The sequence below is a fragment of the Notolepis coatsorum genome, assembly GCF_963971535.1.
Source record: "Notolepis coatsorum genome assembly, chromosome: 10".
NCBI lineage: Eukaryota > Metazoa > Chordata > Actinopteri > Aulopiformes > Paralepididae > Notolepis > Notolepis coatsorum.
This window is the reverse complement of record NC_140174.1, coordinates 9,030,294-9,058,049: the sequence shown is the minus strand read 5'-3', so window position 1 is coordinate 9,058,049 and position 27,756 is coordinate 9,030,294.

Here is a 27,756-nt window from a genome sequence, read left to right as displayed (position 1 = left end):
CGCAATATAAATAAATCTTCATTACGACTTTAAAAACATAGCCAACATTACATAGGCCTACACACATCTTGCCATAACATTAGCAGTTTGTACAACACAACGCACGTTTTAACTATGGTAGCCCGCCAGCTAATACAGTCAATGAAATGTTATCGTAGCTACTAGCTAGCAGAGGAGAAATGGGAGTCTGAGAGGCGCGGTGTTTAAAGACAATGATAGGCGTTTATTCAACATCCAAGAAGGCTAACATACAACTGTGTTTACTAACTCCAACCGGGACTATTGCCGCTTTCCCACTGCATGTTATGAACTCCTAAGCTACCGGAGCTGATAACGTTGGCTGAGGTGAAGGTCCGTGACCCTAAAATGTCCCTGCGGACCCGCCAACTCATATAGTCCCAACTCACCAAATTACGTTAATCCACCACAGTTGCACTCAATATTTAAATAATGTTAGTCTAAATAAATGTACAGATAATGTACGTATTTTTTTAAATAGAATGAACAGAGCAGTGTTGTTTTGAAACAGTACAGTGTGTGTGTGTTAGTTTGATGTATGCTGCAATTTATATTGATGGCCTTCTAATTTGTTTATTTATTTTAAATAACTGACACTTTTCCCTTTGATAAGAAATCCAGCCATATTCCTTTCATTGTATTTCAAATACTGCACTTTAATTTCAAGCGGAAAACTAATCTTTCCATTAAGAACTGACAATCAGGGAATTTAAACATTGTTGACATTGTTTTTTTGTGTTTATATTAAAGAAAGGAAAGTCTAGTGCTGGCTGAGCATATTGTTTGTTTGCACTAAGTTAATACTTTGACAAATGTAGCCTATATTTTTCAGTCAGTTCGTTTTTTTTTATATAAATGAGAAGCATGTTTAGATTTTTGAGTGTTAAATTTTTTTTTTATAAAAAAATAAAAACACCGTATATCGAACAGAACCCAAAACCGTGATACAAACCGAACCGTCGATTTTGTGAACCGTTCCACCCCTAGTTCCTATTGTTTATACTGCAAATTGTGTTTTGGGACCCGTTCTCTCTTCTTTTCAAGTCTACCGAGCTTGAACTGAACAACTAAATGGTTTCTCTCCAGTATGAGTTCTCATGTGTGTCTTAAGATTCACTTTCCTACCGAACCCTTTACCACAAATTGAACTAAATGGTTTCTCTCCAGTATGAGTTATCATGTGTTTCTTCAGATCTCCCTTCACACTGAACCCTTTCCCACAAACCGAACAACTAAATGGTTTCTCTCCTGTATGAGTTATCATGTGTCTCTTAAGATTTGCTTTTATATTGAACACTTTCCCACAAACTGAACAACTAAATGGTTTCACTCCTGTATGAGTTAGCATGTGTTTCTTCAGATCTCCCTTCACACTGAACCCTTTCCCACAAACCGAACAACTAAATGGTTTCTCTCCTGTATGAGTTATCATGTGTCTCTTAAGATTTGCTTTTATATTGAACACTTTCCCACAAACTGAACATAAAAATGGTTTCTCTCCAGTATGAGTTATCATGTGTTTCTTCAGATTTCCTTGGTCATTGAACCCTTTCCCACAAACCGAACAACTAAATGGTTTCTCTCCTGTATGAGTTATCATGTGTGTCTTCAGATCTCCCTTCACACTGAACCCTATCCCACAAACTGAACAACTAAATGGTTTCTCTCCTGTATGAGTTATCATGTGTGTCTTCAGAACTCCTTTCACACTGAACCCTTTCCCACAAACGGAACAACTAAATGGTTTCTCTCCTGTATGAGTTAGCATGTGTTTCTTCAGATCTCCCTTCACACTGAACCCTTTCCCACAAACTGAACAACTAAATGGTTTATCTCCTGTATGAGTTATCATGTGTCTCTTAAGATTTGCTTTTATATTGAACATTTTCCCACAAACTGAACATAAAAATGGTTTCTCTCCTGTATGAGTTAGCATGTGTTTCTTCAGATCTCCCTTCACACTGAACCCTTTCCCACAAACTGAACAACTAAATGGTTTATCTCCTGTATGAGTTATCATGTGTCTCTTAAGATTTGCTTTTATATTGAACATTTTCCCACAAACTGAACATAAAAATGGTTTCTCTCCTGTATGAGTTATCATGTGTGTCTTCAGATCTCCCTTCACACTGAACCCTTTTCCACAAACCAAACAACTAAATGGTTTCTCTCCTGTATGAGTTATCATGTGTGTCTTCAGATCTCCCTTCATACTGAACCCTTTCCCACAAACGGAACAACTAAATGGTTTCTCTCCTGTATGCGTTAGCATGTGTTTCTTCAGATCTCCCTTCACACTGAACCCTTTCCCACAAACTGAACAACTAAATGGTTTATCTCCTGTATGAGTTATCATGTGTCTCTTAAGATTTGCTTTTATATTGAAAATTTTCCCACAAACTGAACATAAAAATGGTTTCTCTCCTGTATGAGTTATCATGTGTGTCTTCAGAACTCGCTTCACACTGAACCCTTTCCCACAAACCGAACAACTAAATGGTTTATCTCCTGTATGAGTTATCATGTGTCTCTTCAGAACTCGCTTCACACTGAACCCTTTCCCACAAACCGAACAACTAAATGGTTTCTCTCCTGTATGAGTTATCATGTGTGTCTTCAGATCTCCCTTCATACTGAACCCTTTCCCACAAACTGAACAACTAAATGGTTTCTCTCCTGTATGAGTTCTCATGTGTGTCTTCAGAACTCCCTTCACACTGAACCCTTTCCCACAAACTGAACAACTAAATGGTTTCTCTCCTGTATGAGTTCTCATGTGTGTCTTCAGAACTCCCTTCACACTGAACCCTTTCCCACAAACCGAACAACTAAATGGTTTCTCTCCTGTATGAGTTATCATGTGTGTCTTCAGAACTCCCTTCACACTGAACCCTTTCCCACAAACCGAACAACTAAATGGTTTCTCTCCTGTATGAGTTATCATGTGTGTCTTCAGATCTCCCTTCATACTGAACCCTTTCCCACAAACTGAACAACTAAATGGTTTCTCTCCTGTATGAGTTATCATGTGTGTCTTCAGATCTCCCTTCACACTGAACCCTTTCCCACAAACTGAACAACTAAATGGTTTCTCTCCTGTATGAGTTCTCATGTGTGTCTTCAGAACTCCCTTCACACTGAACCCTTTCCCACAAACCGAACAACTAAATGGTTTCTCTCCTGTATGATTTATCATGTGTGTCTTCAGAACTCCCTTCATATTGAACCCTTTTCCACAAACTGAACAACTAAATGGTTTATCTCCTGTATGCTTATTTATGTGTATCTTCAGATCTCCCTTCTTTCTGAACCCAGGACTGCTGTTAGACAAACTTTGTATTTTCTGTGTCTTCTTTGGTTTCAGAGTCAACAAACCTGGTCCTCCACTCTCCTTCCATTCATCGCCATCATTGGTATTATTTTCAGAACTGTCATCACTGTCATCAGTGTCAGATTCAGGACTGTCATCATCACTGTCATCAGTCTCATTTCCCGAACAGTCTGAAGAGAGGTGCTGGCCATCTCTAGTTGGTTCTAAATCACCAGCTGGATCTAAGTTACTGGCTGGTTCTGATACTCTACAGTCCTCAGCATCAGGTTCTGTTTTCATGTGTTCAGTTGAAGTGATGGGTAAAGAGTATGCTTCTCTGTTTCTCTCCCTTTGGGTTTGAAGAGGCTGATCATTCTTTTCACCATCTTCACATTGCACTGGGTCTACTGTGATCTTGGAGCGATCAGCTTCTTCCAGCCCTTGATGTAGTTCAACTTTAATCTGTAGGAGCTCTGGGTCCTGGGTTTGGCTGAGTTGTGAGGACAGAGTATTCTCAGTATAGTTTTCATATTTCACAGGGTGTAAGATCATCTTGCACCTATCAGACTCCTCTAGATCTTGACATAGTTCCTCCTGTTCCTCTTTAATCTGTAGGGACTCTGGGTCCTGGGTTTGGTTAAACCACAAGGACTGAGGTTTCTCTTCATCATGTTCACTCTTCACAGAGACAGGATTGAATGTGACCTTCATGATATCAGCCTCCTGTAGACCTTGGAGCTGTTCTCCCTCCTGACTGGTCCAGAGTTCCTCCTGTTCCTCTTTCATCTGTAGGGGCTCTGGCTCCTCCTGGTCCAGACTGGGGCTCCTCTCCTGCTGCTCAGGGGGAACCTCCTCTTCACAGATGGACAGTTGTAAGGCAAGGGAGTCTAGAAAGAAGAAGAATTTAAATGTAATTAGTTGTAACCATTACTTTTGAAAGTAACAAACACTACACTCTTGCCAGGAAAGTAAAATGTTGAACGAATAGGCCTATATAGGGATGCACAGATCATATACCCAATATCGCTATCAGGGTGATACTAGCTATATTTGATTGATCTGTATCGACTACAGTTGGTCAGATCTATTACCAAGTTGTCATAAAGCTTCCTCCTCCAGTAACATCAGAGGAGAAGGAAAAGGTTCCGAGCTTTCCTCCAGAATGGATCTGATTCCACCTGATGAGATATTGGCCAAATGTTTGACATTTCTATTACATAAGGCTATAAAGTAAGACATGTACATGAGTGTCTCATCTTTTACAGTCTATGCTTGTTATGTTTAGTCTATACTAGCTCGCCAGCAGTCTGAGCTGACCAAAGATTCTTCTTCTTCTTCTTCTTCTTCTTAACTTTTTAAGTTAAAGGGGACATGCATTGCTATTCCTAGCACTATTTGGGCAACTTTACACAATTCCTGTGAGTCAGTGTTAATTTTGTTGACTAAATTGATGACGAAAGATGTTAGTAACAAAGGTTTTTTTCATGACAACGAGACGTGACGTCACGTTATTGAAGACCATGTCACACTAACGAGACTAAATAGTTTATTAAATATCGTTGACCACAACTGAGGACACAAAAATGTAATTTACAAAAACCAGGACGAAATTTCTCTTCATGTATGTTGATATTGTTGACTAAAACAAGACTAGACAAAATAATTATAACTTTTCTTAATGCCATCGTCCCGACAGAGCAGTGTGGCGGGGAGCTCTGTTATTAGCATTAGCTGGAGCTATTTGAAAAGCTAGTTTTAGCTTAATGTTACCTTGGCTAAAATTGGGACTATTCATAATCCAGCTGCAGACCTGCAAGCAAAGTACAGGAAGTTGGCAAAGGAGTATTCCAAGGTAAATCACTTTTTCTCCAGTAACGTTACATTGTTTGTATTTCCATCTAGCTCACGTTAGCTAGTGGCTAACCTAGCTCAGGCTAATGTGGCTAACTGATCGACCTCTCGCACACAATTAATGACATGTTGCGGACAGCCATACCGGTGACAATGTTTAGCTTTTAGTGCCAAATGATAAGAGTCTGAGGCGGAGTCTCAAAAGAGAATGTTGAATATTTATTTTGCATTAAAAATCACAACAGAGCCTCTGCTACTAGCTGACCTAAACAGAGCCTTCTGGATAGGAAGTGCGCAACAACGTGTAACGTCCGTGCCGAACCAATGTACCAACAACCATTCCGTGGGTGAACTCATTGAGCTTAGTTGTCAATTAATGATACTAATACTAATCTATACAATCATCTGTTGAATAAATACCATTACTTTCTAGTTATTACTAAAAAACAGTATATATAAAACAGTAGCTGTAAAAAAAGAAAAAAAAAGTTTTATAATTTATATAATTTTTTTTTTTTATGTATGCACTGGTATCGGATCAGTATAACCAGACCTAGACCACCTCTAACTTTAACCCCTAAGTTAGGGTTGTGACTTAGAAGTGGTCTAGGTCCGGATAGGGGTTAACACTTTCTCCGCCAATCACGTTGTACGACATGTTTCAAGTTCATGCGAATTCTGCCAATCCACGGCGTACGACGTTATTGAGATCATATTTCATATTTTCGCCATGTTATTCATATTTCCCTCACGCAGCCTGGTCTGATGCTGTGTGAGCCGGCACAACTCTGCAACATGTAAGCTAACAACATCAGCGCTCCTTTTGTGAGACTAAACTCTCCGCTCTTGGTGGTACATTGTGTTGATGTTGGTTTCGTTTCATCAATAAATGAGGCAGAACACAGTGAATGTATAATTTTTTTTTATTGCACTTTGTTTCTTGCTTTTTTTGTATTTTATTTTTTTATTATTTTTTAAACATACATATAAACAAACATGACAACACACGATAAGATACACAAGCATTAATACACAGTGTATATCCAACAAAATTACCATTTATAGCAATGTCATATACAGGATATACCCCTAATACCTGTTATCTAAAACCCTACACACATATGCTCCAGCTCGAACCCCCCCCCTCCCGGACCCCTCTTTGGATAGTACCTCCATTATCCCTCGCTCCTAACCAGACACTACCATTATAAGCTAGCTTTTATTCTCTCCACCACTTCTAACCACATTGTCATTTTGGATTCATTGAGACCCAGAATTCTTGCTGTGGATATTTCTTGATAAATCACATCGAGATATGTAAGAAACCAAACTTTCCGGCAATTTTTTTTCGGTTGAAACCAGCGTGATGCGATCAGCTTTTTAGCTACTGTGATACCCGATAAAACCAATCTCTTTAGCTGTGGATGTACTGCAAACTCAAAAACATCATTCAATAGTAATACAGAGGGGTGTACAGGTATATTCCAAGATAAGAGTTTTGATAATTGTTGGGTCACATCTTTCCAGAATATCTTAACTGGTGGGCAGTCCCAGTACATGTGCATAAATGTCCCTTCATCCCCATTTGTACATTGGGAGCATTTGGAGTCTTGTTTAAGACCCATTCTGTTCAGTCTTATAGGAGTCAAGTATGTCCTGTGAATATAGTTAAGATTGATTTGTTGATGGTCCGGGTTCCTTGATGTAAGTCGGACATTTGCCCAGGCTTCTTGCCAATCAAAGTCACTTTCCAGGTCTGGTATATCCCTCCTCCAGACAGAGTCTAGTTGGAGGGTTTCATACGAGGACGTTAGTAATTGATGATAAAAATCTGAAACAAAACCTCTCGATGTCTCTCTTTCATAGAAGAATTTGTGGTATCTGTGGTGTTCAATTGGTATGTCTAATGGAACACCGTGAGACTTCAAACATAGCCGTAACTGTATGTAAAAAAGCCATGTGGACTTGGTGAGATTAAATTTGTTGCATATTTCTCCATAACTACAAAAACCCTGTTTGTTAAAAACATCCCATAATGAGTGTATGCCTTGCTCTTCCCATATAGGGAATCTTATAGGTCGTTTTTCAATTAAGAGTGCATTGTTATTGAATAAGGGAGTATGATTGTGCCATTTATGTGGGTTAGGATATTTTTTGTGTGTTTCACGCCATATCCGGATCGCAAGTAATTATGGGGCCAAATTTCCGTTCACAATGCTTGATTGGTAGTTTAGTGTATGCTATGTCCTTCAGTCTATGTGGGGCTACTATGTTTTCTTCTAATTTTCTCCAGGATACTAATGCTTGGGGATCAAACCATGTTGTCAATGGTCTTAATGTGTACGCCTTAAAATAGTGGAAAAAATCTGGAAATGCCATGCCACTGTCTGCTTTATTTCTCTGTGCGGTGGATCTTTTTATACGTGGTTTGTTATTCCAAATAAATTTGTATGTGGAGGAGTGTAATCTTTTCCAGTAACCCTCTGGAGGGGGTAACGGTAGCATTGAACTAAGAAGTTGATTCTAGGTAGTACGTCCATCTTAACTATTGATATCCGTGCCTGTACTGAGTTTTTAAGTTTTGCCCACCTATCAAGGTCGTCTTTGATTTTGTTTTGGATTTTTGTGTAATTGTGCTTCACCGTTTGTCTTATGGTGGGGAATATTTCCACTCCCAAGCATCTAAAATGTTTTACCATAGGTATCTCTCCTGGGAGGGTTATATCTTTTTTTGCAGGGGTGTTAAGTGGAAGGAAAGCCGACTTCGGCCAATTTATCTTGAATCCCGATAAATCACCAAAGTTCTCAATCAACTTGAGCAGATGAGGCAGTGTGGTGTTGGGGTTTTGCATGAACAGTATTACGTCGTCCGCATATAAACTAATTTTATGTTGTGTGCCCTTGATTACGATTGGTTGTATGGATTGGGATCGTCTTATATATTGTGCTAAAGGTTCTAATGATAGATCGAATAGTCCGGGACTAAGAGGGCAACCCTGTCTAGCTGAGCGTGATACCGGAAATATTCCGGAGGTGATTATACCTGTAGTAATCATGGCCGATGGGTCTTTGTATACTACTTTAATCATATCAATGAAACCTTTACCTAACCCCATCTTCTCTAATACTGCCCATAGATATGACCATTCCAGCCTGTCAAAAGCTTTCATTGCATCCAGGGACAGCATCGCCTTAGGTATGGTGTCATCCTTGTCGGCATCTAGTACGTGCAGTATTAGTCTTATGTTATCAGTGATCAGGCGGCCTCTTATGAAGCCAGTTTGGTCCGGATGAATTAAAGACGTCATATGCTTTTGTAATCTGATGGCCAATACCTTAGAGTACAGTTTGATATCGGTTCCGAGGAGGCTTAAGGGTCTGTAACTACCGCACTCGGTGGGGTCTTTGTCTTTTTTGAGAAGGACTGTTATGAGTGCAATATTGTCGTTTTTATGGAAGTTCCCCTCCTTGACCGAGTATAAGATCATATTTAGTAATAAGGGTCCAATTATGTCCCAACAAGAAAGGTACCTTTCTGGTGGGATACCGTCTCTTCCAGGAGCCTTACCACTTTGCATTTCGGATATGGCCTTCTTGAGTTCCTCTAGTGTGATCGGTGTTTCTAACTGTTTAGCGTCATCCTCTGAAAGTTTAGGGAGAATAATTTGATTAAGATATGTGTCCATTTTGTTTTGATCAAAGGTCGTTTCTGATTTATATAAGTCGGAGTAGAATTCTTTGAATGTATCGTTTATTTTTTCAGGTTCTGTTTCAAGTACTTGTTGTGCTCTAATGGTAGTTATATCTGCAAACTAGGTGACTAGGTTTAGAACCTTGGGAGTACTGCTGTTGTCTTGTGCTACGTATTTGTATTTCCGATTGTTGTCTGTATATGGCATTGATCTCTTTTTTTAGTACATTAACTTGATTTTCTAGTCGAGTTGAGTTGTTGTATTTTAAAGAATTAAATAACGTTGAGTAAAGCGTTTCCAGTTCAGACAGTTTTGTGCATTGATTCTTGCGCATTTTGGAGGAAAAGCTATCAGTGAGATCATTCCCTTTACCGACATCCATATTATTCTGGGGTCTTGCACCGAGTTTGCATTCTCCCGTAGGAATACTATAAGAGCTTCTTTGAGTTGTGTAATGAATTCCTTGTTATTAAGCAGCATCGAGTTAAATCGCCATCTTGGGGCTCGGGAAGATAGTATACCAAATGTTCCTTTTAGGAGTAAATAACAGTGATCCGATAGTGCAGACATAATCTATTCTGGATAATGTGTTATGTCTCGCAGATCGACAAGAGTACTTTCGGGTTGTGGGATTAAGTGATCGCCATAAGTCATTTACACCTGTAATCTTCGACCAATCCTTTAATGCATTAGATGAATTCTTTTGTTCGCTGGAAAAGGCGAGGTAAGATTTGTCCATCCTTGGATTCCAAATGGCATTAAAATCCGCACCTATTATAAATGAGTAATCGGGAAGGTCTAACATTGCATTGGTTAGTGTAGTGAAGAAACCCTCTTCGTACAAATTTGGGGCATATACCGCTGCCAACGCTATTTTCCTGTTATTGTGTACAATCATAGCTATAGTTATACGACCATCTGCATCAGACCATACTCCCTTTAATTCAATATTCAACTTACGTCTAACGACTATGGCTACACCTCGAGTTCTCGTACCAAAAGAAGAGTGACTAATATTATGATATGTGTTGTCCGCTAACGTATCTATGTCTTTCTCTAAAATGTGCGTTTCGCTTAGTAGAGCTTTGTTTCTTGCTGAAAATAAATGTTGCTAAGTAAATAGTCCACCCGGATTTCTGTTTTGACTTAGCAGGATGTGTAGTGACGCGTTCACCCTTCTGATTGGTTGAAAATGGCCTTCATGTTTGAACTACATCGCCACCTATTGCTTTGGCATTGTACTACATGCATATTACATCAGTTTAAACCACTGTGTGATCGTGTGCACTGAGCGGCTGGGAGCAGCTCGGAGCGGAGGAGAGCTCTCGCTCAGGAGTCACTCTGACCCATTTTAAAGCCCACTCCGCGCTCCCTTCAAAATCCACCCGCTCCGCTCACATGCTCTGTTACATCCCACACCCTACTCGCGGACCCCTCCCCCTCCTTCATGCCACTGTGTTATCACCTGAATCAGCCTCATTAGTCCACATTCTTTTAAACATAGAAAAGGCCTGGGACTAATTAATTAAAATTAATGCCGTCACTAATTAATTAAATTAATTACAGGATTTGTAATTAATTAATCAAATTAATCGCTTTTTAATCGCATAACCATTTTAGGCCTGATATTCTATAATAATATTTCAAATTGCATGTGTCCGGATGGCAGAATTCAGTACTGTATCTACAAAACCTTCCTTTTAATCATCTTCCCTTTATTAATTTGCTTAGATTTTTCAGGTCTGGTCAATTTTAGCATGGTGTTAGTCACAGTCAAAGATAAAAAAAAAAATATATATTTCATTGATATTCTCATTTGGTTCATTACAATTTACTCAAGCCTAGTAACTCTCTGAAAATTCTGGTCTCAGATTGATTGATATTTTAGTGTTAACTGAATCACGATCAGCTCCATTGATAAACTAGCAGTCGCAGAGTTACTCTCCCATTATTCAGACGTTGAGATGATTGTCTTTGGTGATTTTAATGTTAATTGGTTAAGTAATGCCTCCAACTACTTTAAGGAGGTTAGTGGTCATTTATATCTTCCCCGGCTAGTTACTGAACCCACCAGGCCAAACCTGAAAAACATGGCTAAATCCACCTCAATTGACTTGATTTTCTAAAATAGATGTAATAATAATTCAGCTTGCAGAGTATTAGAGTTGGGAATCAGAGATCACTGCCCCACAGCATGCATCAAAAACTACAGAAAACAAAATCTCACACTATTTCCAAAAGACACCCCTGATGTTGTTCTCTCTGTCATCAATAAACATGTTCCTTTTAAATAAATGAGGATAAAACATAGATTAAGCCAGTGGTTCTCACCTGAGCCATGTGATTTATTTAGAGAAAGGAACACACAGACACTCTGGAGACCCTTCCCATCTGTCATTATTTAGGCAATTTAGAAATAAATGTGCACCTGAGGTATTGAATGCCAAATCAAACTACTATTTGAATTTGATCACCAGCTCATATTTAGATCCCTTTATACGACAAAAAAAAGAAGTGGTGAATTCAATTTAATTGTCTAATATCTGAGCAGAAAGAGATTTGTCTGGCCTTTCATAGGCACATTTTCTGAAGCCGGTCATTTGTTTGATAATAATGGAGCCCCCTCTTGGTGATCATGAGCTGGTGCACGCTATGAGGCATGCCTCAGTTTACCTTGCAGCCCTTCTCTCCCTGTGTTGTTTTTGAAGCTAGACTCTTTTTTCTCCTCAAGTTAGCTGTTCCAGTAATTACAGAACTAACTTTTTTTTTTCTCATTGCCATCATGTATAGTTCCTAGTATCTGGAAAAATAGCTAATGTTGTTCCATTACATAAAGGTGGAGATAGAAGTAATCTTAATAGCTATTGTCAAGACTTTTGGTTTATTTAATATAAGGATCTATGTAAAGGGGTCTAAATAAGTTAACAGGTGTTTGTGATTGTGACTTGAGCATGCGCAGTTGGCGCAGCTGCCTTTCAAATGGTGGCTGGCTGTCACTCACTATAGCACTGACAGGATCACATCGCCCATTGGTAAGTGGACTTGATTAAGGGATTGAAACATTGTTAACTTGGCTATGTCACATATAAACACAATGTAATGTATCACGTTGGCTGCTGGCTGCTAATGCAGCCTGCGGATAATATTTGCATGTGCACGGTGTTAGTGATGCTGGCTGAATGAATGAACGTTGCCGCTAGCTTGTGGCTAGGCTATCGCACTTCACTGAAGGTGCAAAGCTGAGCTAGCGTCTTTGTGGCTTTCCTGGTTTGTCACGGTGAGATTCATGTGGGGAACTTTGGTGTGTGTGTGCTCTTATGAATGAGAACTGCTATCTTGTCCGTTGTGTGTGGGTTCGCGCTGTGTCTGAGACAACCGGTGGCTTGTGTGTGTTGCGTGAGATGCAGAAGTAAACATTGCCATGCATTCTGGGAAATGTAGTCATTGCAGTTCTCCCTCCTTTCACCCACAGTTAGAGACATGACATGCTGGTTTGATGAAGTGTATAGTGTAAATGAAATAAATAGTGTATGTATATTTAATAGTGGTATTGATAGTATATTAATATGTATATTGATATTAATAATTAATATTAATTAATTAATTAATTGATTGATTGGTGTTGGTATCAATATTAATATATAGTGTATATTAATATTATGCTTAATTAATGTGTATGCACTGCATTTTGTTCTGTTTCACAGGTTTTTGACCTATGGTAAAGCTATATACAAGCTATGGTCAACTGTGGGAATTATAAGGAGTTGTATTGTGGAAAAAACATTTCAACTAGTTTGTTAAAATAAACAAACTCTAATGACTAACCATTGAGACATCCATTGTGTGGTGCCTGTCAGCCCTTTCGGAGGGATTCAAATAGAACATTCTTGAAAGATCCGAACAGCTATCGACCAATATCCAAGCTATCCTGTCTTGCAAAGATCTGTTTCTCTCAGATCACTCTATATTAAGCCCACATCAATGTGAGTTTAGAGCAACAGCCACTACTCTAGTTGTAAATGGTATAGTATCTGACCTTGACAGAAGAAAACACTGTGCTGCCTGTTTTGTAGATCTGTCAAAAGCATTTGACACAGTTCATCACTCTTCTATTGCTAAGGTTAATGGATGTTGGCTTTGACACATCTGCTTACAAATGGTTTCAGAGCTATTTATCCAAAAGGCATACTTTTACATTTACTAGTTTAGTTTCAAGTGTTGTTTTATTTGTCACATATAAAGTACATGTACAGTACATTACAGTAAAATGCTTGCTTCTGTATGAGCCCCCTGATAATATGCTTCATACTAGGGCTGGGCGATATGGCCTCTAAATGATATCGCGATATTTTTTGGCCATATCGCGATACGCGATATATATCGCGATATTTTGACATTTCCTCTAAAGCACTTAAAAATGCTTGATTTAACCCTTTAGTCCGCTTTGACCGCTTTTCCGCCGTCCCTGCTACACTCGGGACCAGTACACTAACGTTAGCCTATAGCTCCGCCGTCGCTGCTATACTCGGGACCAGTACACTAACGTTAGCCTATAGCTCCGCCGTCCCTGCTACACTCGGGACCAGTACACTAACGTTAGCCTATAGCTCCGCCGTCCGTGCTACACTCAGGACTACACTAACGTTAGCCTATTAGCTCCGCCGTCCCTGCTACACTCAGGACTACACTAACGTTAGCCTATAGCTACAGTTGGGACCAGTACACTAACGTTAGCCTATAGCTCCGCCGTCCCTGCTACACTCAGGACTACACTAACGTTAGCCTATAGCTACAGTCGGGACCAGTACACTAACGTTAGCCTATAGCTCCGCCGTCCCTGCTACACTCGGGACCAGTACACTAACGTTAGCCTATTAGCTCCGCCGTCCCTGCTACAGTCGGGACCAGTACACTAACGTTAGCCTATAGCTATAGTCGGGACCAGTACACTAACGTTAGCCTATTAGCTCTGCCGTCCCTGCTACAGTCGGGACCACTACACTAACGTTAGCCTATAGCTACAGTCGGGACCAGTACACTAACGTTAGCCTATAGCTCCGCCGTCCCTGCTACAGTCGGGACCACTACACTAACGTTAGCCTATTAGCTCTGCCGTCCCTGCTACAGTCGGGACCAGTACACTAACGTTAGCCTATAGCTACAGTCGGGACCAGTACACTAACGTTAGCCTATAGCTCCGCCGTCCCTGCTACAGTCGGGACCACTACACTAACGTTAGCCTATTAGCTCCGCCGTCCCTGCTACAGTCGGGACCAGTACACTAACGTTAGCCTATAGCTACAGTCGGGACCAGTACACTAACGTTAGCCTATAGCTCCGCCGTCCCTGCTACAGTCGGGACCAGTACACTAACGTTAGCCTATAGCTCCGCCGTCCCTGCTACAGTCGGGACCACTACACTAACGTTAGCCTATTAGCCCCGCCGTCCCTGCTACAGTCGGGACCACTACACTAACGTTAGCCTATTAGCTCCGCCGTCCCTGCTACAGTCGGGACCAGTACACTAACGTTAGCCTATAGCTACAGTCGGGACCAGTACACTAACGTTAGCCTATAGCTCCGCCGTCCCTGCTACAGTCGGGACCACTACACTAACGTTAGCCTATTAGCCCCGCCGTCCCTGCTACAGTCGGGACCAGTACACTAACGTTAGCCTATAGCTACAGTCGGGACCAGTACACTAACGTTAGCCTATTAGCTCTGCCGTCCCTGCTACAGTCGGGACCAGTACACTAACGTTAGCCTATTAGCTCTGCCGTCCCTGCTACAGTCGGGACCACTACACTAACGTTAGCCTATAGCTACAGTCGGGACCAGTACACTAACGTTAGCCTATAGCTCCGCCGTCCCTGCTACAGTTGGGACCACTACACTAACGTTAGCCTATTAGCTCTGCCGTCCCTGCTACAGTCGGGACCAGTACACTAACTTTAGCCTATAGCTAGTCGGGACCAGTACACTAACGTTAGCCTATAGCTACAGTCGGGACCAGTACACTAACGTTAGCCTATAGCTACAGTCGGGACCAGTACACTAACGTTAGCCTATAGCTCCGCCGTCCCTGCTACAGTCGGGACCACTACACTAACGTTAGCCTATTAGCTCCGCCGTCCCTGCTACAGTCGGGACCAGTACACTAACGTTAGCCTATAGCTACAGTCGGGACCAGTACACTAACGTTAGCCTATAGCTCCGCCGTCCCTGCTACAGTCGGGACCACTACACTAACGTTAGCCTATTAGCTCCGCCGTCCCTGCTATTTCTCATATGAAGCAGAAGCACATTTCTCAGGGTGAATGTAATAACAAACGCCTCCGCGCTCGCGCCCCCGGACTATAGGCAACAGATGGGCTTGTCTCGCTCTGCCAGTTTCTGACAAATGCGTCAAAATTTATTACTAATGTGAAAGATCGGATCGGAAACGATCGGATCGATAGATATTTAAAATCACATGATCGGGATCGGATCGGAAGCAAAAAAAGGCGATCGGGACATCCCTACTAGGAACCAATCAATTTCTGAGCTGCCTCATTAAAGCCTAGGGCCCTAAGCTTCATTAACAAGATGTTGTGATCCACTGAATCAAATGCCTTCTGGAGGTCTAACATTACCATTCCACAGAACTTTCCCTCGTCTACCTCTTTCCTGATGTAATCTGTGAGGAACAGCAGGCAGGTGTCTGTGGAGTGGGACCTCCTGAAACCAGATTGGTATTTGTACATGATGTTATTAGTGGAGAAATACCCGTCTATTTGCTCATATACTAGCCTCTCAATGGTTTTTGATAGAACGCCCAGGATGGAAATGGGTCTGTAGTTACCCGGTTCCAATTTGTTTCCCTTTTTGTGGAGAGGAATAACTCTTGCCGATTTCATTTCGCTTGGAAATGTTCCTGTGTCAATGGCTAGGTTGGTAATGTGAGCTACATATGGGGCAATGATTTCTGCAGCATCCTGCAAGAATTTACCAGGGATGTTGTCTAATCCAGTAGCCCTTGAGGTGTCAAGTTTTTTAAGCTTTTCCTGGACCTCCATCTCAGTCACTTTCCTAAAGGAAAAAGTATTTGCTTTAACCCCCTGATCTAGGTAGAATTTATGGACTTCACTCTCTACGTTGTTGCCAGGTTTAGCTGGGATCTTTTCTGATATAGTTTTTGCAATGGATGTAAAATAGCTATTCAGACAGTCTGCCACCTCTGATTTGTCTGCTGAAATTTTGTCTCCTATTTCTAAACTGATATTGCCCGATTTAGTCTTTAATTTCTTACTGTATCCTACCTCTTTAAGTGTCCTCCAGAGTTTCCTTGAGTTGTTCCTATACTCTGTTATTTTTTCATTAAAAAAACCCTTCTTCGCCCCTTTAATCAAACTATTTACATAGTTTGTGTTTCTTTAAATCTAGGAAAGCCTGTTCTGTCCTGGACTTCTTAAATTGTTTAAAAAGATTGTTCCTTATTTTAATAGCTTTTAAAATGTCATCATTAATCCAGGGCTGTGTCCTCTGCTTTATCCTGACCATCTTCCTGGGTGCTAATCTGTCAACTACTTTAAGAAATGTTGTTTTAAAACCGTCCCATGCTTGATCAACCTCTTTGCAGTGCATTACATGAGACCAGTCCACATCCCTTAAACCATCCAGGAGCATTTCCTTGCTGTAATTTTTTAAAGATCTGATTTTTATGTTGTTGTGACCCTCAAAATGACCCCTCTGCACCTTTCTGGTACAGAAAATTGCAAGGTGATCACTGAGTGCAAAATCAACAACGCCGCTGTTTGTTATCCTTTGTTTATCAGAGACCAGTATTAAGTCTATTATGGTCTGAGAAAGGGAGGTAACTCTGGTAGGTTCAGTGATGAGCTGGTGCAGGTCAAACAATTTACTATAATTCAGACGGGACTTTAATCCAGAGCTCTTTTTAAGTAAATCAGTGTTGAAATCTCCCATGACAACAACTTCAGATTTCTCAAAATCAGTGCACTTGGAGCATATCTCCTCTAGATCAACATAAAAATTGCCCTGGTCTGGTGGCCTGTAACAGACTCCAAAAATAATTGGTTTGCTTTTGGGTAACAGAATATCAAGCCACATCACTTCTACCGCGTCGTGTTCAAGATCTGATTTAATATTAAAACCAATGTCCGACCTAATATAAGCACACACACCTCCTCCGTTTCGGTTTTGATCTTTCCTTACAATTATATAGTTCTCAATCTCAATTTCGGAGTCGCTTATTGAACTGTCAAGCCAAGTTTCACTGAAACATATTACTCCTACCTTGCAACTATTAAATAGTAGCCGAAGTTCGTCTATTTTGGGGAGGAGGCTTCTGATGTTTAGATGGAAAAAATGTAGTCCTCTTTTTGCGTATAGTTTATCCAAGTTGGGTAGCGTCTCGTCTTCTCCATGGATATTCGCTTCAGGTCTCCGCTGCTCTATCGGCATTCGTTCCGGCCCCGTGGCTTCTTCGCCCGAGTTCGCAATTACGTGCTCTGATCTCGCGGTTCTAGGTAGGCCGTCGGCAGGTCTCCGCTGCTCCACCGGCGTTGATCCCGGGGCTGCAGCACCTCGGCCCGCAATTTCGTGCAACGCTCCCCTCTCGACTTCAGGAAGAATGTTTTCTCCATTCCTGACTCCATCAGCGCCGTCTGGCTTGGGCTCAGGTCCCGTCGTGGCTCCCGGGAAGCAGAAATAAGGATGGGGGTTAGGCTGGCAAATATCAACATCTGGAGCTGCACCGCTGATTTCCATACATACCTAGGAAACAGGTATGTTGCATCTGTAGCTGTTGTTGCTGTCGCCGTTCTGCGTGGTGTTTACACCGTCCGAGATCGGACCAGGACATTGGTGAATGTCACCAGACATAAGCAAACCAAGCGTAATAATCAAATAGTCACGGTCGATTTTGCGTTTGTTTCCCGTTTTGCTCAATTTGTTTGAGGGATTGTACCAGTTTGGGTAAACGAAAGCGTTGAGCAGGGTCAACTTCCCCAGCCCAAAGTGCTTCAATCCTGTCATCGTATTACTTGTGTTAAAACTCATTAGAAGGTTTAAAGTTAAGGTTCCGCAAGGTTTCGTTTTGGGTCCCGTCCTTTTTACGATCTACATCAATCATATTGTTTCTTCTTTGTACGGATGTAATTTCCATTTGTATTCTGATGATACATTGTGTACTGTATTGCTGATTCTGTTCAGTTGGCCATTGAGAAATTGCAGCTTTCTTTTGATGCTCTTCAGGAGGCCCTTGTTAACACTTTGAGTGCCAAGGACGAGATTTAAGTTCCATGTGGATAATCTTGATAAAATAATTGTTGTTCTTATCAGTTTTGGAATATGGTGATGTAATGTATAGGCATGCTGCGGCATCAGTTCTTAACCTGTTAAAAATAATAATAACTTTATTTGTATAGCACTTTTCATACAGAGGTTGCAGTTCAAAGTGCTTCACAAAAAATACAGGCATAAGAGAGCATAAAATAAAAAATGTAAATACAAAGAGATAGAGCGGTAGCAAGGTTAGGCAAATCACAGTTCTTCAACAATACAAATAATAAAATAGAATAGATTAGATAGAGTAAAAAAGTGCGGTTTGATTCAGTTTAAAATAGGCTAAAAATAATAAGATAGAACACAGTAAAAAGTGTGATAAGATTGTTCAATAAAGAAAAAAATATATATATAACAACAGAGCAGTGTATCATCGCTCTTAACACTTTGAGTTTCTTTACAAAGTACAGTTCTAAGTTACCTTATAGATAGGGATGGGTACCGAATTCGGTACTTTTGAGGTACCGAACCGAAACACGTCGGTACTACCGAGTATCGAATCAAGCGAGAAACCAAAAAAAAAAAAAAAAATGTTTTATTAGTATTTTTTTTTTTTTTACTTTTTTCTTTTCATGTCAACGTTCACACGCACAATATATGCTTAGCTAGGATTTGACTTGATTCAACAACAAAGCCGTCGGAGCAATGACAAGCCGAAAACTGTCGAAATTGCAGTTATTTGAAGTTTGGATTTTTTTTATCTGGATCTAGCATCCCAATAGGCTCTCGGTTTACAGTTTGATTCAGTAATACAAATAATAAAAATTGTTTTAAATGATTCAGTTTAAAAATAGTCATCAGTAAGAAGTAAAAAGTGTGATAAAATAGTTCTTAAAATTACAGTGCATACAGTAGGAGGTAGTGAGATAAAATTAGCATAGAACAGACACATGAATTTGATAGGCAGTGTAAAAAAGTAGGCAGGGTAAGAATAGTGCAGGTAAGTACAATTTGTGTCAGGATATCCCTGATGTTTCTATAATAATATTTCCCCTTGCCACTAGGTGGTAGCAGATATCTATCTGTAAATATTTGCCTGAATTACCCCACAGTGAAATGCCTGAGCAAAGAGATAGGTTTTAAGCTGTCTTTTTAAGATGTCTAGCGAGTTGGCTTCTCTGATGTTTTGGGGTAGTTTGTTCCACAGTTTTGGGGCATAGTTGATAAAGGCTGCATTACCGATCCTCTTTTGACTGTTTCTGGGAGCCTCTAGTAGTCCAGCAGCTGATGATCGCAGTGTTCTTGCTGGTGTGTAATTTATTAGAGTGTTGGCGATGTAGCTAGGTCCCTGTCCATTTAGAGCTTTGTATGTAAGGAGAAGGACCTTAAAGTCAATTCTAAATGTTACAGGAAGCCAGTGTAAAGCAGCTAAGACTGGAGTAATGTGCTCTCTCCTTTTGGTTCTAGTTAGCAGTCGGGCTGCAGAGTTTTGGATTAGCTGAAGCCTCTGTGGACTCCAGTCCTACTCTGGGGCTGTGGAGAGCATCCTGACTGGGAACATCACTGCCTGGTTTGGCAACTGCACTGCCCAGGACAGGAAGGCTCTACAGAGAGTACTGCGCTCAGTAGGGATGCACCGATATGAACATTTGCCACCGATACCGATAGTTCAACTAACACAATCGGCCGATACCGATATTTGTGGCAAATCCTTTTTATTATTATTTTTTTTTTTTTATGAAACTACTACTACTGTATATTTGTATGTCTCTAAATGTTTTGATGAATTGAAAATGGAGGACCCTTATGTAAAAAAGCCAAAATTGTTCTGGTCTTCATCCTCCAGTCCACTGAGCTGTACTGTATTGTACCCACTCTGCAATCTGTCAATAAAGCTTTCAATCAATCAATCAGACAAATGCATAGAAAAGCCCTTATTATAACCAAATAACAAAAAATTATATTATTGTTTATGAAAATGTTTTAGCCCTATGCTTGACTATTATTTTAGCCATGGCAACAAATAAAATAATAATAATAAAAATGAATAAATAAAATATTAAATAAATAGGCTACACGTCTCTCTTTTTGTGTTACAAATTTTGCTCACCGATATGAACATAGGCCTCTTTACTTACTTAAAAAAAGGAAACATCAAGAAATATGTTTATGGTATTAATTCCACCATGCCATGTAGCACTATCTCTCTCCCAGTATGGTCTGCCGGGCTGCAGTTGGATACTATTGTCTCAACCAGAGCTCTCAACCAAAGCAATGAAACAGAACAATTTTGATTGACAGTCGATTCTGCCAATTACGTCACACCGCTTGCAACCCCCTCTGCTGTTACCACCAATCGGCAAGCGCGTATTAGTGGTTTACTTCCTGGAGTCCGCCATTGATCTGCAGCGAGAGAACAACAACAAACCAACGCGCTAATAACGTTAGCTCCCTGCCGGCCACGAGTAGATTACCAGCGCTCCGCAGGATGACCAAACGAGGCATAATGATTTTACTGCAATGAATGTTATAATAAAACAAAGCTTTTCTATAAATTTGTCCGATTGAAAACTTTATTAACAGATTGCAGAATGGGTACAACTCAGTATGGGCTCTGAGCAACGGAAGGAACCGAGCTATGAATTGAGTAATGCTTGCTACTTGCTATATTCGGGTAAATAATATGCTGATGTTATTGAACGTGTAACACTAACTATATAACGTTAATGCCACAAAACGAATGCCTTTGTTAATCATAAGTAGTAACTTTGATGCAGTAACTTGTGTGTGTGGGGGGCGGCGTTGTGCAGGTCACTTGACTGAACTTTCTTTTGCCTTTTGACGCAACACAAATTGATGGATATTTATCGGCTACTGCCATCGGCACATTTGAGCTTATCGGCCGATAGGCCAATTGCAGTCAACAAGGCACTTATCGGCCGATACCGATACCCGACCGATACATCGGTGCACCCCTAGCGCTCAGCAGAGCGTACTACGGGTATTACACTACCACCCCTGCAGGACTTGTACAACAGGAGGTGCAAATCCAGAGCCTGCAGAATAATGAAGGACCCTCACCACCCCAACAATAACCTGTTCAAGCTGCTGCGGTCAGGCAAGCGCCTCTGCATACATGCAGCAAGAACAGAGAGACTCAGACTCAGCTTCTTCCGCCAGGCCATCAGAACACTGATCTCTCCACAGACACAAGCGCACACTCACAAACACACTACAAAAAAGGTCACTTTAAAAAACATAACTGTATATTTGTATATTATATAGTACTCATTAACTTTAATTCTTAAGCTTAGCATTGTATAGTATTTTATCATGTCAATTTTATTATCTATTCTATTTTTGCACAATCAAGGCGCGCATGGCCACCTTCATTTCACTACATGTCTCATGTATGTATGTGACAAATAAATCTCTTGAAAAAAAAAATCACACTCCTGTTGTGTTTTTTCTTGAATCTTGAAATGGGACATACATTTTTTGTAACATATATTATTTTCCTTATGTTATAGGGTCCATTTAGTAGTAAATGGAAATTGAAATGGCTGGAAATTACTGATGGGCAATTTATTTTGGTGATATAATGCAAATCTTTTTTGCATTTCATGTGAGGTTTAAAATAAAGTTAGATTTATGGAGACTTTCTTCAGATTCATCACAGTATTATGTCACCTTGAAAATGATGGTAATGAGAATCATGGAAAAACATGCATAGAAAGAATGAATGCTGGGGATAGTTTTTGCATGATTTATTTCAAGAATCTGTAAGAACACTGAAGATGGATTTACCCTTTAGAGCCTTACCTCCTCCTTCATTCACAGTTCCTTTAAGTCCTGGTGTTTTAATGCAGTCCACCGAGTAGACAGACGGCTCCTTTAGTCCCAGCTGAGAGAGGTGACTGCAAGACGTCATCTCCTCCACTGTACTGGATATCAGTGCAGGCTGTGGCCTAAAAATACCAGATAAAAAACAGTAACAATAAGAATCTTGTAAAGTACAATGTTCACTGTGACAAGTGGCTCAAAAAGTTAATGTCAAGCCCTGCTATGGACTCCTAAGCCAAGCTAAACTAGGATAATGTATGTCAGATAAAAGAATTAGACACTGCTAAGCTAATATAACGATAGTTCTGGATTTTGCTAATGAAGGGCTAATATCTGAGGCTGCCGCAGCTAATAATAATAATATAAAAGAACAGCCATGGTTTGTCAGCACAGATAATTCAACAGTTGGATAAGAGATTTCTACCACTACTGAACAAGCCAGATCACCATCAGATCCTCCTCACCTTCACACCGCTCGGTAAGAACTGGAGCGCTTTTCAAAACACCAGGCCACAGCATCAGAAAGCAAGCTGGCACTAACGTTACTAGGTCAACAACGTGTGTGTCTCTGTGCCCGACGTCTGCCAGTTATTCAAGCCAGTGGCCATCAGGCTCCACAACCGGGGGCACAGACTGCTGCCAGCAGCTGGAGAACTAACGGCTGCAGAACTTGAGAACCAATAGGAATGTCTGACTCTTAACTAGAGATGTTCCGATACCATTTTTCCCTTTCCGATCCGATTCCGATACCTAAGCTTTGGGTATCGGCCGATACCGATATTTATCCGATACCAGTGCATACAAAAAAAAAATTAATTATATAAATACTTTTTTTTTTTTTTTTTTAACAGATACTTTTATACTGTTTTTAGTAATAACTGGAAAGTAATGGTATTTATTCAACAACAGGTGATTGTATAGATTTGTATTAGTATCATTAATCAATGAGTATGGGCTGCAGCACTGCAGATATACCCTACTCCAATGATCCACACGGACATTAAACGGTGTTGCACTCGCTACTCCGTGGCTCTGCAGATATACCCTATTCAGTCTGTAAGCTAGTGGCAGATAGAACGTTCATGTTGTGATTTTTGATGCAAAATAAATATTCAACATTCTCTTTTGAAACTCCGCCTCAGACTCTTATCCTTTGGCACTTGCTGTACTTTGCTTGCAGGTCTGCAGCCATTATTGCTGGATTATAAATAGCACCAACTTTAGACACGGTAACGTTATCAAGCTAAGCTAACTGACCTAGCTCGTCTTCCCGCATTGACATTTGATAACGTTAGTAATAGTCAGCTAACGCTAGTCAGTAGCTACTTAACTTAAATACAATTCACCGTGGGTGCATTATTGTTGATAGACGGTCACGGACAGTGTTAGGTCCTGGAGAAAGGACAGGCGATCATCTGATTTGATGTAACGTTAAAGCGGATGTTGTTCCAACTAGCTATCTTTCCAGCTAATGCTATCATAACACCAGCAAAACACATCCCGTCCGAGCTCCCCGTCACACCGCACTGTCGGGGACAATGGAATTTAAGAAAGTGTATCTGCTGTTAAAATGACACAGCATCACACTTTAAAACATGTTCATTTTATAATCCTCACTCTCCGCAGGACTCGGCAGGAGATAAATTACATCATGGGATCGGAGGCTAGAATTTACGTGTACTCGCCGATACCGATACCAGCATTTTAGGCAGTATCGGCGGCATTTCCGATACTGGTATCGGAACAACTCTACTCTTAACCACTAAACCCTGCATGGACTATAACGCATATTATGACCGATAGACAGACCATCATCTGCACCTTTGTGTATACTGTTTACTTTGTCATATTTTATATTGCCTATATTTATTGTAACTTATATTATGACCAATAGGGTATACAGACTCATATGCAACTCTGTGTATACAGTTTATTTTATTAAAATTGTATATTCAGATTACATTTGTTTATTGCTTGTATTTATAGCTCTCCTATTACCCTGACCATACCTGTACGCGTCTATGCTTTTACCAACGCGTTCGTGTTTCCGGGTTCCCATTTTGCGCTCCGATTGGCCACTGACCTACGCTAGTACGCCCCCCTCGCTATGAGCGTAGCAGGACGCTGAAATGCAAATGCATATCACAGTACTGCCTCCAGGAACAGCTGTTTCCGCGTGACTTTATGTGCGGGCTCGCTCTGAGGGAAGGAGGCCGTTCATATTCATTTCTACATTTTATACATAATATCCCAGCGTTTCAACCAGCTGCACATTATACTCACATTATGTGCTCATTAGAAGAAAAAAATGTATGCATATTGGTCAGGAAATGGCGAAACGCTAACGTTATAAAATACCCTGACATTGGGTAGAAATGTAGCGGGGTTAGGGTGACCATCTGGGGTGACCTATTGACGGGTCTGGGAGAGAGATGCGGGGGGGGGCTGCCTCGCGCTGACGCTGCCCGCGTCGAGGTGCACACAAGCGGCCGCGCGTCTCACATCACCAGCCACACCTGAACGAATCTATCCCCCCAAATCGGCAGCCCCTCTCGGCTAGAGACATTCGCCCTATATTGTGCCATGCACTACCTACTATCTGTTGATACAATTATATATAAAACGATATATTGTATATAATATTTTAGGCAGTTTCGTGGCATGAATTGCATTTAGCTGTAGACCGCAGCAGCTGGTGATAAGGGGGGGGGGGGGGGGGGGGTCAGCAGCGCCTCACAGGGAGGACTTTACTGTGACGCTTGCTGACAGGCTATAGCAGCGTTTCCGTTAGCCGGTAATTACCGGTATTTAATCTCTCCGGTCATAATGTCCGGCGAAAATAATTCCCTCCAAGCACAATTTGTATTGTATTAAAATAGGCTAAAATTAAATAGCCTATGCGATGAACGAAAACAATCCTTACATTTGTTTCATTGTTGCTTCACCAAGCAGCCGGTCTAATAATGACAACGCTGTGTCAGCAGTCAGCGCGAGCTTGCTGCTGCTAGATTTGCGAGAAGCATGGAGCTGCAGACCCACAGAACCCGCCAGCTTTGCCGGCACAGTGCAGTACTGCAATTCAGCCATTGGCAATTCAGCTGTTGGGTGGGGGGCGCTGCTCGCGCTGACACACCGTTGTCATTATTAGACAGACCTGCTTGGTGAAGCAACGATGAAACAAATGTAATGATTGTTTCGTTCATCGCATAGGCTATTTAATTTTAGCCTATTTTAATACAATTCAAATAATCAAATTGTGCTTAGAGGGAATTATTTTCACCGGACATTATGACCAGCACCAAGTCGTTGGGAGGTGGAGATATACATCACGCAAACTCACGATAATGTTGCCGTCTCTCTCTGCCAAATTTCTCAGTTCTTCGCTTGATATAATTAATACAAATGTCCAATATAACGGAATTAGTTAGCTCATAAAAATGTGATTATAACAGACTGCTGTTTATTAATGTCGGGCAGACTGCCCACTAGTGTTGTCACGATACTGGAATTTCGACTTCGATACGATACCTTGAAAAGTATCGATACTTCGATACCATTTCGATATCAAAAAAAAAAAAAAAAAAAATTATATATATATATATTTTTTTTTTTTTTTTTTTTAAACAAATTTAGCTTTTGTTGCTGGTTGATTCTCCTCAGCTTCTCTCTGGTACTATAAGATAAGATAAATATAACACTTTTAAAACCCTTTGTTTATCTTTAGATCACACATTTAAAAAGAACTGTTCATCTCACTTCAATCATTTTTATTGCAGATGCAGAAGTTAGAACATAGTATTTTCTCAAGCAGACAGATGTAAACACTCACTGTAATCTGTGTTGCATGTACCTGACAAACTGAACTGTTTGTATTACAGTTGGTAACAGTTTTGATAAAGATAACAGGGCGAGGGCTATATGTGTAACATATATAACTTCACAACAGCAAAATTACTAGTACTAGTAGTAGTAAACAATAATTAAAACTTTTTTTTGCATTAGTGAAAACAATAAGGACACATTCAAAAGGCAGGGTAAGAAAAAAGTGCAATCTTATGCATTTTCAAGTCAAGTTCTTCTTAGGTAGTGCATTACCTTCTCATACCATTACACCTACTAATACCACCTTCTCATACCTTCTCATACAACCTTCTAATACCTTCTCATACCACCTTCTCATACCACCTACTAATACCTTCTCATACCACCTTCTCATTACACCTACTAATACCTTCTCATACCACCTTCTAATACCTTCTCATACCACCTTCTAATACCTTCTAATACCTTCTCATTACACCTACTAATACCTTCTCATACCACCTTCTCATACCTTCTCATACCACCTACTAATACCTTCTCATACCACCTTCTAATACCTTCTCATACCACCTTCTCATACCTTCTCATACCACCTACACCTACTAATACCTTCTCATACCAACTTCTAATACCTTCATACCACCTTCTAATACCTTCTAATACCTTCTCATTACACCTACTAATACCTTCTCATACCACCTTCTCATACCTTCTCATACCACCTACTAATACCTTCTCATACCACCTTCTAATACCTTCTCATACCACCTTCTCATACCTTCTCATACCACCTACACCTACTAATACCTTCTCATACCAACTTCTAATACCTTCATACCACCTACTAATACCTTCTCATACCACCTTCTAATACCTTCTACATTACCTAGTGATACACATAAAGCATAAGAGCCGTGGAAGGCTCGCCGTCGTCGGGTAGAGTAATCCAATATACAGGTCCAGTCGCTCTTGACCCGGAGCTCCTCGGATGCAATCACCACTAGGGGTCTGACCAGCCTGGATAAGCGTCCAGATAACGTCAGGAACGATGGGGGTACTGATAACTGTAGGACTCGAACCGAACGATGCACAATACCTACTTAGTACTTATACCTTATCATACCTTATATAAAGGCCTCAAGTAAAAAAAAAAAACTGCAATCTTATGCATTTTCAAGTAGCAGCCAGCAACTAGCAAATGAAACAATATTCTTCTTGAGGTAGGGCATTTAGACAGCAGAATGACTAAAACAATAATTCAAACTTTTTTGCATTAAGCACACATTCAAAAGGCACTAAAGTGCAAGTACAAAAAAAAGTGCATTTTCAAGTTAAATTCTTTTTAAATAGGTAGTGCACTTATTCAACGGCCTCAGACTAATCACACATAAGGTGGTGCAAGTAGTGTAATAATGTACTAGCCTAAAGTTTCTTTACAACTTTCAGATTTTTTGCTAGGAACACCAGCATGTCAATGTGCTCCTCTGTAAGCTGTGCCCTTCTTGGACTGCAAATGAGCCCTGACGTACTAAATACACGTTCTGAAGCTGAGCTTGAAGCAGAGATGCACAAATACTTTTTCGCCAGCTGGGCAAGGTGAGGTAAAGTTCTCTCATGTGTCCTCCACCATGCGAGTGGGTCGTCTCCTGCGCTGAGTTCAGGCATCTTTTCATATATTGTGAACTCGTTTTTTAGTTCAGCCTCTGCGTCCTCTGCATCCTCGCCACCACCATGTTGACCCTTCTTTTCCCCCTGTATGCTGGTTAACAGTCCCTTCAGATCCGTTCTACTTTTCTTCGCTGGTACGCCTGGTAGTGGTAGTGGTTGCATGGCAGTGGCACATGGAGGAGGAGGAGCGGGTGTTTGTCTTCCTGTTTCAGTGCGAGTGTCCATCAGATTTCGTTTGACCTCGTCTCTTAACATAACAAAACTGTC